We start from the raw sequence: 13,461 nt of genomic DNA, 5'->3' as shown, positions 1-13,461 counted from the left end.
GTTGGAGAACATAAATCAACAATTGCTTCTTTGAAGTTGTCTAAGGCCTTCTTAAGGGATACCGTCCTCCTCCGGCATCTTCTCAGGGATCCTGTTGAGACTTCCATTTGAACCTGTAGCCACAGTTGAACTGAAATATTTTTGTTGGAAAACATCATTTCTTGTGGCAGTTATTTCTGCATGAAGAGTTCTGGAACATCAGACCCCTTCTTGTAAGCCCCCTTATTTGGTTTTCCACAAGGAGAGTGTAACATTGTTAGAAAATCTCTCCTTTCTCCCTAAGGTGGTCTCACAATCCTAGCTGAACAAGTCCATCAGTCTTCCTGTTTTCTTTCCCCATTTTTCTAATAAGGGAGATTACATGCTACAGAATTTGGACATGCATCGACAACTTAAATTTTATTTGCATTACACAAAGAACTTCAGAAAGAATGACCAATTGTTTGCATCCTTCTTCCTGAAAAAAAATTGTTAAAGGAGTGTACAGAGTTACCTTTTCATTTTGGCTATCTGAGTGCATTTCTTATGTTTATAAGGAGAAGAGACTATCTTTGCCCATCACTCCTAAGGCTCACTCTTCTAGATCAGTTGATATTTCAACAGAATTTTTCTCAAAAAAAACAGATGATGACAATTGTTCAGCAGCTAATTGGTCTAATGTCCATACCTTCATATCTCACTACAAAATGAACTTGCAATCTAGGTCTAGAGCATCTTTTGGTTCAGCCAGCCTCTGAAATATCCTTCCATGAGTCCTTCCAAGATATATGGTCACTGGGGACTCTGTCCCATTTGTTGAGGATGGACAGAAGAGACAACATTGAATATAAACATACATACATACAAATATTTCAAGCACAGGCACTAATGCCCTTCTAGCGTGCCAGTATACCAAAACTGTTGCTCCCATAGTTAGTGTCCAGGCTGTTCTTAAACATATGTAAACTAGTGCTTGCCTTAATGTAATTTGGTAGTATGTTCCATGTATCAGTTGCTCCTTCAGAGAACCAATTTGTACACTTCTCATTCCTATAGAATCTTTTTTTTTTTAATTTCTCCAAGTCTTTTAGGTTTCCAGTTCCATGATGGGAATTGACCCCATTTCTAAGTCAAAGTATGATTAAAGTTCATGAAATCAGTATTGTTTCAGTCTTTGATGTTAACCATAAGTGCTCTTCGTAGCATCCGCAGTGTGCTCAGTAATGACTCCTTCTGCAGTTCGTATGGAGTTACATGTATTGGTAACATATCTAAGTATCATTGTAAATTCTTTTTATAAGATCCATTACTCCTACTGCTACTGGTACTGTCTGGGTATCTTTCTTCCACATTACTCTCACTTCTGCCTGCAAATCCTGATATTTTATGACTTTGTGTCTGTCTGTATTCAAGACACTGTAGTAACTGGGTGTAACAATTTCAGTAATCAACAATAATTTTGTCTTCTTTACGTGGACCATTGTATCTGTTTTTCTCCCATGTATTTTTTGAACTGTTGGTAATGGGTGGTCCCATGTGATGTGGACTTCATCATTTTCTGTGATGCTTTGTGGCTGATGTTTCCAGTGTTTTTGGCTACTTCAATATTAGAATGATTGCACAATCCCTAGTGCAACAATCTTGCCACATTATTATGTCTTTCAGTATAAAGTTCTGTCATTAGTATGTCACAACCAGCAACAAGGTGTGCAAGTGTTTCCAATTCTGTTTTACAAAACCTACGTTTGTCTGTTTCTCCCGCATGTTCAATTGACTTTGTAAACTAACGTGTACGTAGTCCACTGTCTTGGGCCACCAATATTAATCTTTCCTCTTTTGGTTTGAATTTGCCTCTCCTTAACCATTCCTGTGTTCGATCCTGATCAACATGAGGTTGTTCCAGGAGTTTTCTATACTTGCAACTATATTTATGCATTTTCCACATTTCTTGTCTTCTCATCTGATCCTTCAACTTATATTTTTTTTTTTATTTTTTTGGCACATTCAGTTGCTGCCTGATTTTTATCTATTTCTAGTTTGATTTCCATTTCCGCTTGATGCCGGTATGCTTCTGCTAGACTAAGCAGAGAAGTCATCTTAGATTTTTTCTCCTCATGTTTCAAAACTTTCACTATATGTGGGTCTTGTGAGGTCAGCAGATAGGTATGCAGTCCCAAATTTGTGATCTGTACATGTAATCAATATCAAGGAGGCCGATACCTCCTTCAGAACAGAAATCATTTGATGAGCATGAAGCATCCTTCTTGTTTTCCAATCTAATCTATCCAACACCTTTTGGGGGCAGTCAGTCACTCCAAAACTGTAAGTTAGGACAGGAAGAGCAAATTGGTTTATAGGCTGAACTTTATTTCTACATGTCACCACTGTTTCCAGTATTAATGAGTCTTCTAAAATATTCCTTACTGAGTTTTATTCACATTTGTTCATGTTTTATTGTTGATCCTTCATCAATTCCCAAATATTTATACACGTCTTCTTGGTCAAGTTCTTTTGTATCACATTCTTGTCCCAAACTGATGTTTTCTTGGTGCTGCAGTTTTCCTGCTTTAAAGTTTGCTTTTGCACATTTATCAAGATCAAATGACATTCTTATATCAACTGAAAAAGTTTTGGCAACTTGCAGTTGTGTTTTCATTTCCTCATCTGATGAGCTATACAGTTTTAAATCATCTACAAAGTAAAGATGAGAAGTCTTAACACTTTGTTGCTTTCTGGGAGCCAAATTATAGCCATGACCTAATGCTTAATGGGTTAAGGGCAAGGCAAAAAAGAGCAGCAGTGACAAAGAATCACCCTGGAATATCCTCCTTTGAATTTTTATCCCTGGAATAATAATTTGCCCTTTATCATGGCTTAACTTCAAAGTGGTTTGCCACTGTTTCATGGTCGCTGTAATGTAGTTTATTAGTGAGGATGTATCTTATGCATTTTAAGTACTCTTTTATCCATGAATGTGTGATACTGTCGAATGCTTTTTTGTAGTCTATCCATACACTTCTGCATAGGTTGTCTGATGATTCTCTACTACTTTTTGATAACCCCCAAACATTCCCAGAGGTAGTTGTTTCTAAATGCTCCTCTTAAATATCCATAAGACACACTGTACAAGTTCAGATATTTTAGTCTTTCATGATAACTTAAATTTTCACATCCATGGATGGATGCTCTTGGTATATTTCTGCTGTACTCTTTCCAGTTTACTCATGCTTGTTTTCTTATAAGGTCTCCATATTGTTATTCCATACTCAAGTTTAGGTATAATGTAATTAACAAACAATGCCTTCATCATTTCTGATTTCCTAGACTTTTTAGAAATCTTTTCATACAATATATAGTTCTAAACTATCATTAACCAATTGGTTGAATATGATTAGAAAAAACTCAGAACTGAATCTACCCATATACCCAGGTCCTTAAATTAATCTAGTTTCAATCACCTTCAATGTTCACCTTTCAGTTTATGTCTCCCAAATCTCATATGCTTAGTTTTTGATGTATTTTTTATCATATTATTCTCCACATGCCCAATCTGTAACACTTGTAATCAGTTTACCCAATTTCAGGTCATCTGCATACAGACTGTAGAATACCTCACATGAAAAAGATAGGTCTGAAAGATACGATCTAAACAAGTAAGGGCATAGGATAGAGCTGTGTGGGACACCCCTGACTGTAACCAAAAATGTTACCTTTCCAATTGTTGTATGCTACTTGTCATGTCCTATTTGTAAGCCATGTACCTGTCCATCTTATCAAGAGTAAAGCAATACCTAGTTGTTATAATTTATTGATTTAGTGTTTTGTGTATGGCCCTGTCAAATGCCGAAGTTAAAGCTGTATAAATTATATCACAGCACCATTTTTCATTCATAGCTGTATTATATTGTTATAGAATTAGAATATCATGTTACCCATTAGATGAAGAAGACAGAAGCAGGCAACGTGGCTCTATCATAATGGTAAGTATATAACTTTCATTTTTAGACATCCACAGTGCTGTAATTGTATTGCACTTTGCTGTGCCATTTTTCTTTTTTTACAACTGTAGCCCTATGTCTTTGATTAAAAAGTTATTTCTTTTCAGCTTACGTATTCTTTTTAAGAGTCTATTTATTTAGATATAGTGGTCTATTTCAAATAAGTTGTCATAATTAGTTATAATGCTACACTTATCCTTTTTTTGTCTGTACTAGTTCTTTTGACTTCTCTGCTTTAACCTCAGTTGTACACCTACAGGGTTCTTCATTTGCATTAAGTCTTCTTGAGGATGAGAGTAGTTAGAAGAGATATTTTATCTACAGACAAATACTGAGCTCTCTATGGGTCAGCATGTCAAATCACTGAGCACATATTTACCTTGTTTTCATTAAAATAAGAAACTTTTTAACATTTATTTTACATTTTTGTGCATGTGCGTGTGTATGTACTTGTGTGTGCTGCAATACAGCAAGTATATTCAAAAACTAAAGGAGCTTCTTTTTCCTTATTTATGTAAATTATTGCGAGATGATGGAGACACCATGAATTTTCCCTTTCAGTTCCCTTATGTTAAAATTAAGGGCTATTTCTGAAGTACTTTAGTTGATTCTTATGTTTCATATAATGCTTTTTATATAAAATATCAACAATCTTCTTCTTTCGGCTTTTCCCGGTTAGGGGTCACCACAGCGGATCATCTGTCCACTCATGAATGGCAGTGGAATTTTACAGTGTCGAGTTGCCAGCCCGGCGCCCAACCTTCCACAGAAGGCACACACACTCTCATACCTAGGGCCAATTTAGTGTGTCGAATCCACCTACTGCATGTCTTTGGGATGTGGGAGGAAACCGGAGCACCCGGAGGAAACCCACGCGACCACAGGGAGAACATGCAGACTCCGCACAGAAGGCACCCCAGCTGAGAATCGAACTGGAGAACCTCTTGCTGTGAGGTGGCAACGCTAATCGCTGCACCACTGTGGCCGCCCCCATAAAATATCAACAATAGCTGCATTAAATAAGTAAGGTGGTTCAAAGGTAATCCTCATAATTTATCTCCATATGTCAGAACACTGTAAGCACAGGTGCAAGGTACCATCTCAATGTTGTATTATTTTACATGAGCCATTTCCCACATGCCACTCCCATAGTTATTACTGGGGACATTTTTCTTCACTACACTGTGCTCTGCAACTCTTGCCTCTCCATAGCGCCATAACTACTGACCTTGCAAATGTATACCACAACCTAAACTATCTATTGCATCCATAAATATATCTGTATCTCAAGCTGCTTCCTGAACACTGTTTTTGGTCATATAGCAGCCACAAGTTAATATATCAGTAATGCAGTCCAAACACTCAAGTCTTATTTCATGTTTTTATGCACCCAGCATTTTTCATGCTAGACTGCCAGAAATGAGTACCCCGCTGCCATAATCCTGCACACAAAGTTCAAGTGTCTCATAAATCACTGCAGGTCCTTCAGAATAACTTTATCTGATACACATGCTTTGATGGCAACAGATACTGATCTGTCTTGTCCTGAGGCAGCCTAAATAATTGCTTATTTATCTATTTTTGTCCTGGAAAAAAATATTTATATTGACCATCCCCTCTGTGAAAGCAGCACAGCAAAAACCTCACACATCTGCTGGACTGGATCTAATAACATACAGCACTGAGCTCTCCCAGCTGTGTCTTTAACAACATTTTCCCAAACAATAAATCCTTCAGCGGATGTGTACTTGTTTTCTTATTAACCACTGTAACAAAAATGCTGTAGAATTCTGACTACTGTATCTCATGTAGCCATACATCTGTCCACATCATATGCACCCTCACATTTCACACTTATGTTTCCATTGTCTTCCACATGCACATGTATGAAGTGAAAAGCTGCTTCAGTATTCAACCACATACCTTAGTTTTTATTTGTGTTGTATTTTGTATTTGTCTGTCAATAATTCTGAAATTCCCACCCAGAGGTAAGAAGAATGAGTCACTAGTCTTGGCCACCTCCGATTCCTTCCTTAATTTCTCTCTTGCATCATCTTCTTTTGTTGGCATTAGGTTAAGAACTTCATAAGCACACTTATAGTCCCTGCAGTGAAATTCCCACAACAAATACAGACAAAAGACATTTTCTAGTCCCAGGATCTGAATTGCCTGGGCACAGTCAGGCCTTGTTAAGTTTAATTCTGTTAGTTGCCAAAAAAGCAATTACTAAAAACTGGAAATCTAAGTCAAAACTAACTATATTTGAAGCATTGAATATTGTAACAGAGATACAAAAAGTGGAAGTGGGGTCTTTAGAAAAGGGAAGGAGCAAATTACATAGAAATAAATGGAAGTTTTGGGAACAACACATGCATAATAATGTTTTGGAGGCTGAGAGAGGTTTAAGGGAAGGCAAGAAATGAGCAATTTATATAATGTTGGACTGATGATATTTATAAAAAAAAGAACATATGTGATGCATAATGTATGTAACTGAAACATTAATATGGTTTGTTTTCTTTCATAGTAATGTATGCTTGCCTGTGTCTTAAGTGATAATTTAATACAGTTGTTAAAAAATACATTTTCTAGTCCAAGTGCACTTGCAACCATGCATTGATCTCTTCGCTCTGAATAGTTTAGGAAAAGTCTGGCCCAACTCTTTTGTGGCCTCTTGAAAGGCAAGCCTAGGCTCTGGAGATGATGTTGGAATGAGTAATGCTTTCCGCATGCCAAGCAATTGTGCCTGTACTTACTTTACTCCAGTTATTCACGTGACAAGCCATTTGGATGTCGTTCCCATTGCATTATGCATAAAATTATACTGTCCATGTGTTACATTCAAAAATTATAATAGTTAGTTCAGAATTGCCCATAACCTTGTCAGGCATGTCTGCCTCCAATATCTATACTCTTTATCATACTTAAGCATGTGCCCACCTAGTTTACATAGCCAAATAATCATTTTATAGAAATAATCCATATGGTCAAGGCTAGCCCTAAGCATAGACAAACTAGACAATTGTACTGGTATGCCACAGAACAGATATGTCCTGAGGGTGGGTACCTGAGTGGAGAAGTAGGAAGTGCCAGTCAGTTGAGTGGGACTCAGTATGAAAGGTAAAACCTAAGGAAACATTGCACTGGCTGCTGGTGTTTTACATGGTATGTAAATAGTGGCACCACTTCAGCTGCTTCACTCTTACCCTCAATGATTTGTAACAGTGCAACTGTAAGTGTTGATTACACTGCTGTAGGACATGACTACAGTGAGATCTTTGATTTGTAAACAGGACTGATCTCTGTGGTGCTATGAATGGCAGTGGAGAAAAGAGTGAGGTTTTGAAATGGGTTTTAATTGCTGAAGTATCAAACTTCCTCACAGTGTATGACCAGTATTGTAATGCCTTTTAATGTGGGAAGCATGGGTACTGAGTACATGCATGCATGCACAGATACATACATACATACATACATACATACAAACATACAAATATTTCAGGCGCAGGCAATAATGCCCCCCTAGCCTGATAGTACACTAAAACAGTTATTCCCATAATAAGTGTCCAGGTTGTTCTTAAAAATATCTAAATCTGGTTGCTTTAGTATAATTTGGTAGTATATTCCACGCATCATCTACCCTCTCTGAGAACCCATCAGTACACCTGTCATTCCTATAGAATCTTCATAAGTTGTGTAATGATTATCTGCTACTTTTTGATAACTCCAAACATTGCCAGGGGTAGCTGTCTCTATATACCTGAATAAAGTCTCCTCTTAAATGCCTATATGAGACACACATAGTGAAAGACTATCACTGTAACAAACGTTTTTGTTACACATTATGTTTTGTGATGGTGGTGCACCTATACCTATGATAATGAAGTGACTGACTGCTCCGGAATGAGACGCAGTGCTGACATGGACATCTGGTGACGGCTTGGGACTGACATCTTATTCTATGCAGTCATTCCAGATTGTGTGTGATGGAGAAAATTACAGCGAAATGTAGAATAAAGGTCAACATGTTTAAAGATAAAAACTGTTCAAAAGCAGCTTTGCTAGCATTTGTAAGTCTACAGAAGATGAGGAAAAGGATGATGAATTACGAGCAGGCAAAGTGGTGTGTAGCAGTCCTGCCTGTATCTAAAATATAATTAAAATGATTGCATTTCTGTTGCACCTGGTTAAAAGAGAATAATGGAAAAGCACTGAAGACTCGGGAACATTACCATAGTCGTGCATCAGATACCCTGTTTATTTTGAACAATAATCTTTAGAAAAGGGTAAGAGTAAATTGCATAGACAAAATGGAAATCGTAGGAAGAATACACGCAGAAAAATGTTTTATAGGAAGAATGAGGTTTGAAGACAAGACAGGAATTGAACAATTTATGTAATGTTGCTTAGACTATATGATATATTGCAATATATGTGATGTATAACATTTATAAATGTGAACTTGTTAATATGGTTTGACTACTTTTATATAAATGTAAGTTTGTCTATGCTACAAGTGATAATTCAATAAAGGCGTTTTAAAAAAAAAATCACCTCTAAGCAATCTATGCCTTTTGTAAGTATAGTGAACCCTGCACATGATTTTTCTTCATTTTTTTCTTTTGTTGAGGTTCATCTAAACATGTTACAGGAACTTGTATAAACCATCCTCTTGCCTGTATTCATAGGATGCTACTGCTGCTTCCCTATGCCACATTTAGTGTAAAGATGATGTGGCTCCTTGTGCTTGAGGTCAGCTCCTCCATACTGTACTCCCCTGTTACAGTTTTCCATAGAAAATCACTGCCAATGTAGTTTCTAAGTTTGAACCCGCAATAATTTATTTGATTTTTAGAATGTACCCTTTCTTCACAGATTAAACAACTGTAGAATTAAATTTGGAAAGTGGAGGGTGCAGGGGCCCTTGCCTCTCTGTAAAAAGCACTTTAAAGTTTTTGTCAAATTGAGTTTCTGATGAGTTGAACTCTGAGTTGAGACCTTTGGTGAGTTCAATGCCAGGAAAAATATTTAAAGGTGTTGCTGTTTGGATTGATTCTGGACAGTGACTTTAATCACATTCACTTTCTAAAATTCCCCATTTAGTTACTTCTTATAACATTTACAGAAAGAACTACCTCATATCAGATAATTAAAGTAGGGCTTACTAAAATCTGAGAGTCTGCATGAGGGTCCACAACCTTAAACAATACAAAGTACTTATTGTCAGTTCGTTATCAAAACTCATACTCAGACTTGCAAACTTCTGTTTGTATTTGTTACTTTAGCAGCTAGAAGACATTTTAGTTACAGTAATTTAGTTTTCTTCAATATATTTAAAAAAAAACGTAATAATATATCAGGACATCTGCCTTTTCTTCAGCTTGTCCTGACACTCTACATCACATACTTGTCCAAATCAGGACAGTGCTGCAAACACAGGGATAGATATGTTTGTAAACACTGTCTATATCAGACTGTATAAAGACATATCTTTTTGCTAACAACTGTAGAATACTTGAAGAATTTATCAACTGTAGGTATCTGCTTAATATTTTAGCTGTGTCTACTAACACTAGCCACATACTATAAAAACATCTAGTTACACTACCAGCAAAAGTTTTATATCATGAAACGTCTTTTTCTTCAACCTCCACAGCTTCTTGACTTAAACGTTTATTTTTTGTTATATATCCCTGGTAATATCTGGTAAAATTCTTTATCAGTTAGACCACCTACCTTGTTAACTAAACAAAAAGTAGAAGTTTGTCATCAGATTTTGTAGTGATATAATTTTTCCAACACATACTTCACACACACAGGCACACAGATACAGACACAAACAAATACATACACAATATTTTGAGTGAAGTTAAGATGTATTGTGCCTTTAAGTGCAAATGTGACTAGTATGAGAACATTCTTAGAATGCTAGGAAACTGATAGGTATGAGCTTGTAATTCATGTGGCATTTATGGAGGTAACCTGCAAGCAAAAGATGGGAAGTTCACCATCTAGAAGATCAGCGCAGTTGTAAGCTGGAGCTTGCTGAAACCCCTAAAGGCAATGAGTATGACAGACCAGTCAGGGTTAGTTTTATAGGTCTACCTGGTGAAGTTATCTACAGTTTAGAACTAGAATCTGTGTCTGCAGCCATGAACATTTGTCTTAATTGCAACTCACTCTGGCAAGTACTAAACAGACTGTGCACATGTGCTGGAGAAAACCTTGAAGGTATTCTTTGTTTATTTTAAAAGCCAGGTGAACTAGTGTTTTTCATTTCCCTTATGGATGTACAAAATAAAATATGTGCTTTAACTTAATTATAGCCACACTGCTTCATTGATATTATAGTGATGGTATGTGCATGGACACTTGACCAAGGACTTGCCATATTTCATTACTTGTAATACAGTACCTTACTTCCAAACAGAGAACTTATTTGGACTATTAATCCTCTAAGAAACTGGCACCTTTGTTTCTCTGATGTGTTTCTGCTACTGGTTTTGTGCATATCTACAAGCTGTTTTTACTTGTATCCTGGCATGTTCCCTGATAACCCCAAACCATGGAGAACTTCTTGAAAATGACTGTTGAGTTTCTAGTAGAGACTGACCAGAAGCTGTTGTAACCACAGCCGCAATTAGTTGCACTGGCAAATGTAGCTGCTAATCCCCAAAATGCAGTGAAAACAATAAGCAAATAGGATGGCATGTAATTATACTTGGTGGCTTTTGAGTATTATGCCCCCCCCACACACACACACACACACACCCACACACACACACCACACAAAAAAGAAAAAAAAAAACAATTGGGGCCAAGCAGACTGGGAAAAACACCTGTCATCCTAGTTAACAGCACAAGAATTAAAATATGTATGGACATGAAAGGGGATGATTACTCAGATTGTTTGTTTGTGTCTTTCGGCTTTTCCCGGTTAGGGGTCGCCACAGCGGAACTCCGGTCCACTAATGATTGGCAGTTGATTTTTTACGTACCAACTTGCCAGGCCTGATGCACAACCTTCAACGAAGGTACACCCATTCACGCATGTCTCCACGCAGAAGATGCTCTAGCTAAGGGTGGTGTAACTTCTGAAGTACAAATCATAACATTTTGTAAATGGACTTTTAATTCTGACAAACTAGTAAGAGCATACAACCCCAACATATTTTAAAATGATGGCTAAATAGCAACAGTGAATTGAACGCATTATAATTGTTAGCAGTAGGCTGATATAAGAAAGCTTTCCCAGCAGTATAATAAAAGGGTATTGCAAAGTGATCATAAGAACTGTGATATGACAGTAACATTTGTAGAATTCTTATTAGTTAATGATACATTGTTTAAATCTGAATTGTTTGCTTTTAAGCCTAAAGTTGCAATACCAAATACAGCATCTCCAGTGAAGCAGCAAGTAATGGATTAAGTTGTTTAAAATGTGGGGAGGGTCACATTGATAAATTCTGTGCAGCTAATACTGAAGAGTGCTAGTAGCAGGAATGTGAAAAGTGAAAACTGAAATGCAAACTACAAATTAATTTGTTCGTATGGATTGTGATAAGGTTATAATAAGAATAATTGAATCAACACAATGTCACTTTGTTGCAACTAAGCTAGTGATGTATATTGTCTTTTTAGAAAAAAGAGAGGTTCAAGTCCTGCTAGACTTTTGAAGCATGATTACCACTGTCAATAGTCCCCTAGTATGTATGACAAGTTAATTAACAAACAAAAGTGGAGGTAATATGCATGGTGAAAGAAAGGAATAGCCCCTCACAAATGTAGACAGTCAAATAGTTATGGACAAACTGTTAGATCCTGTGACTCTAGCTCCTAATTTGATTCAAGGTGTCATATTAGGAAATATTTTCTCTTTTTAAAGCACATGAAAAATGTGGGAAGAGGGTGAATCCATAAACATAGTGTGGCAGGCTGAAAGAGCATTAAATTTATGCACCCATTTCCTATATAAATGGGGGAATGAGGGAGAGTAAGATAATGGTAGTCATGCAACGTTCCAGAATAGATCAGGATAAAGGAGTTAGCACAGAAGCTGCACAATGCGTTAGTAAAAAGGATCCTGTCTATTATCAGAAATAACCCCAATGCTAAAGCAGCATAAATCCAAAACTGTATGAGCTATATAATAACTGAGGGTGAACTGATAGACAAGCCTGAAGAAAGACAGAACAAAACTAAGTCTGCACATAGACTTACAGGAAGTGTTAACACAGAAACACAGCAAAAATAAATAGATAGATAGATAGATAAAATAAACAAATAGATTGCTTAAGTAAAGACCTTCAGAATGAAGTATTAAAAGAGGCATAGATAAAGAAAAGCAGAGGTCTGAGCCAAGTTCTGATAGTGCAAAGCAGAAAATCCAAGTAAAGGCAAACTCAAAGCAGCAAGTATCTGAAAGTAAGGATAAAAAAATGAAAATAAATGTTTTGAGATATGCTTTGTAGTGGGAGGGCAACACAGAGAAGGAAAAGAAAATGAGAGGGTAGTGATGATTTACAGTCAGATATAGGGAAAGCAACCTAAAGGAAAGAGAACACAAACATATTGCTTCCTATTGAAATGTTGGCACTCATAATGCTGACTGCTGACATACCAAAAAAAATGAAAATGCTGGAGGAGAGCAAATATCGAACATTGTTCTTTTTTTTGCAGGGGGCAAGTAACCCTGAATTAGTGAATTTACAGGTAAGCCATAAAACTTAAACAAAAGCACAATTGGATGATGATACTTTAAACAGAGCAAAAGAGAGTATAACCAAAGATGTTATGTTGTCCTATATCACCTTAATTCTTACATGTGGGTTCAGAGCCGATCCTCAGCTCCGACTTGCCTGATTACAGAAGCTTGAAGTCTCTAAGTTGTCTTGTGCAAGGTAGGTCTCTCATAATGCAGTGGTATCAATCCTCAGATCTCGTTTGCCACTTTACAAGTTCAGAAGTGCTCTTCTTGGCCGTGGCTAAGTTTACCTTTTTTTCTACATTTTTCGTACTTGTAGCTTGTTTTTTCTTAGTAGTTAGTTAGAATATAGTTAGAATACTGTTATTTAGACTATAGTTAGTATTGCTATTTAGAGAGTAGTTTGTTGTTAAATAGTTGTCACTGGTTTGTCAACTATTTGGCCGACGTTTTTCCGCAGGCCTGTTTGTTGGTATCCCTTAGTGGTAGTTATTTTATCTATATTTAGTATTAGCTGTTCAGCCCTTTGTTGGCTCTTTATGAGTTCTGATAGCATGTGTTTAACTTACAAGACTTGCTGTTATTTAGTCTGTTGTGTTGCTATTAACCTTCTGCCTTGTGTGTCTTTTCTCCAGGCTTAGGTTATCTTAGTTAAGCGTTTTCAAGGGCTAGGCCCGTTTAAGTTAGAGGACCTAGTCCTCTGTTAATAATTTACCTTGCCTTTATTGTGTGCCATGTTCCCTTCCTTTTTGGCAGGGCTAGACCCGTTTAAATTAGAGG

Source organism: Protopterus annectens, chromosome 9.part0 (genome assembly GCF_019279795.1).
Source record: "Protopterus annectens isolate FY-2018-M chromosome 9.part0, PAN1.0, whole genome shotgun sequence".
Taxonomy (NCBI): domain Eukaryota; kingdom Metazoa; phylum Chordata; order Ceratodontiformes; family Protopteridae; genus Protopterus; species Protopterus annectens.
Note: the sequence above shows the minus strand (reverse complement) of the source record.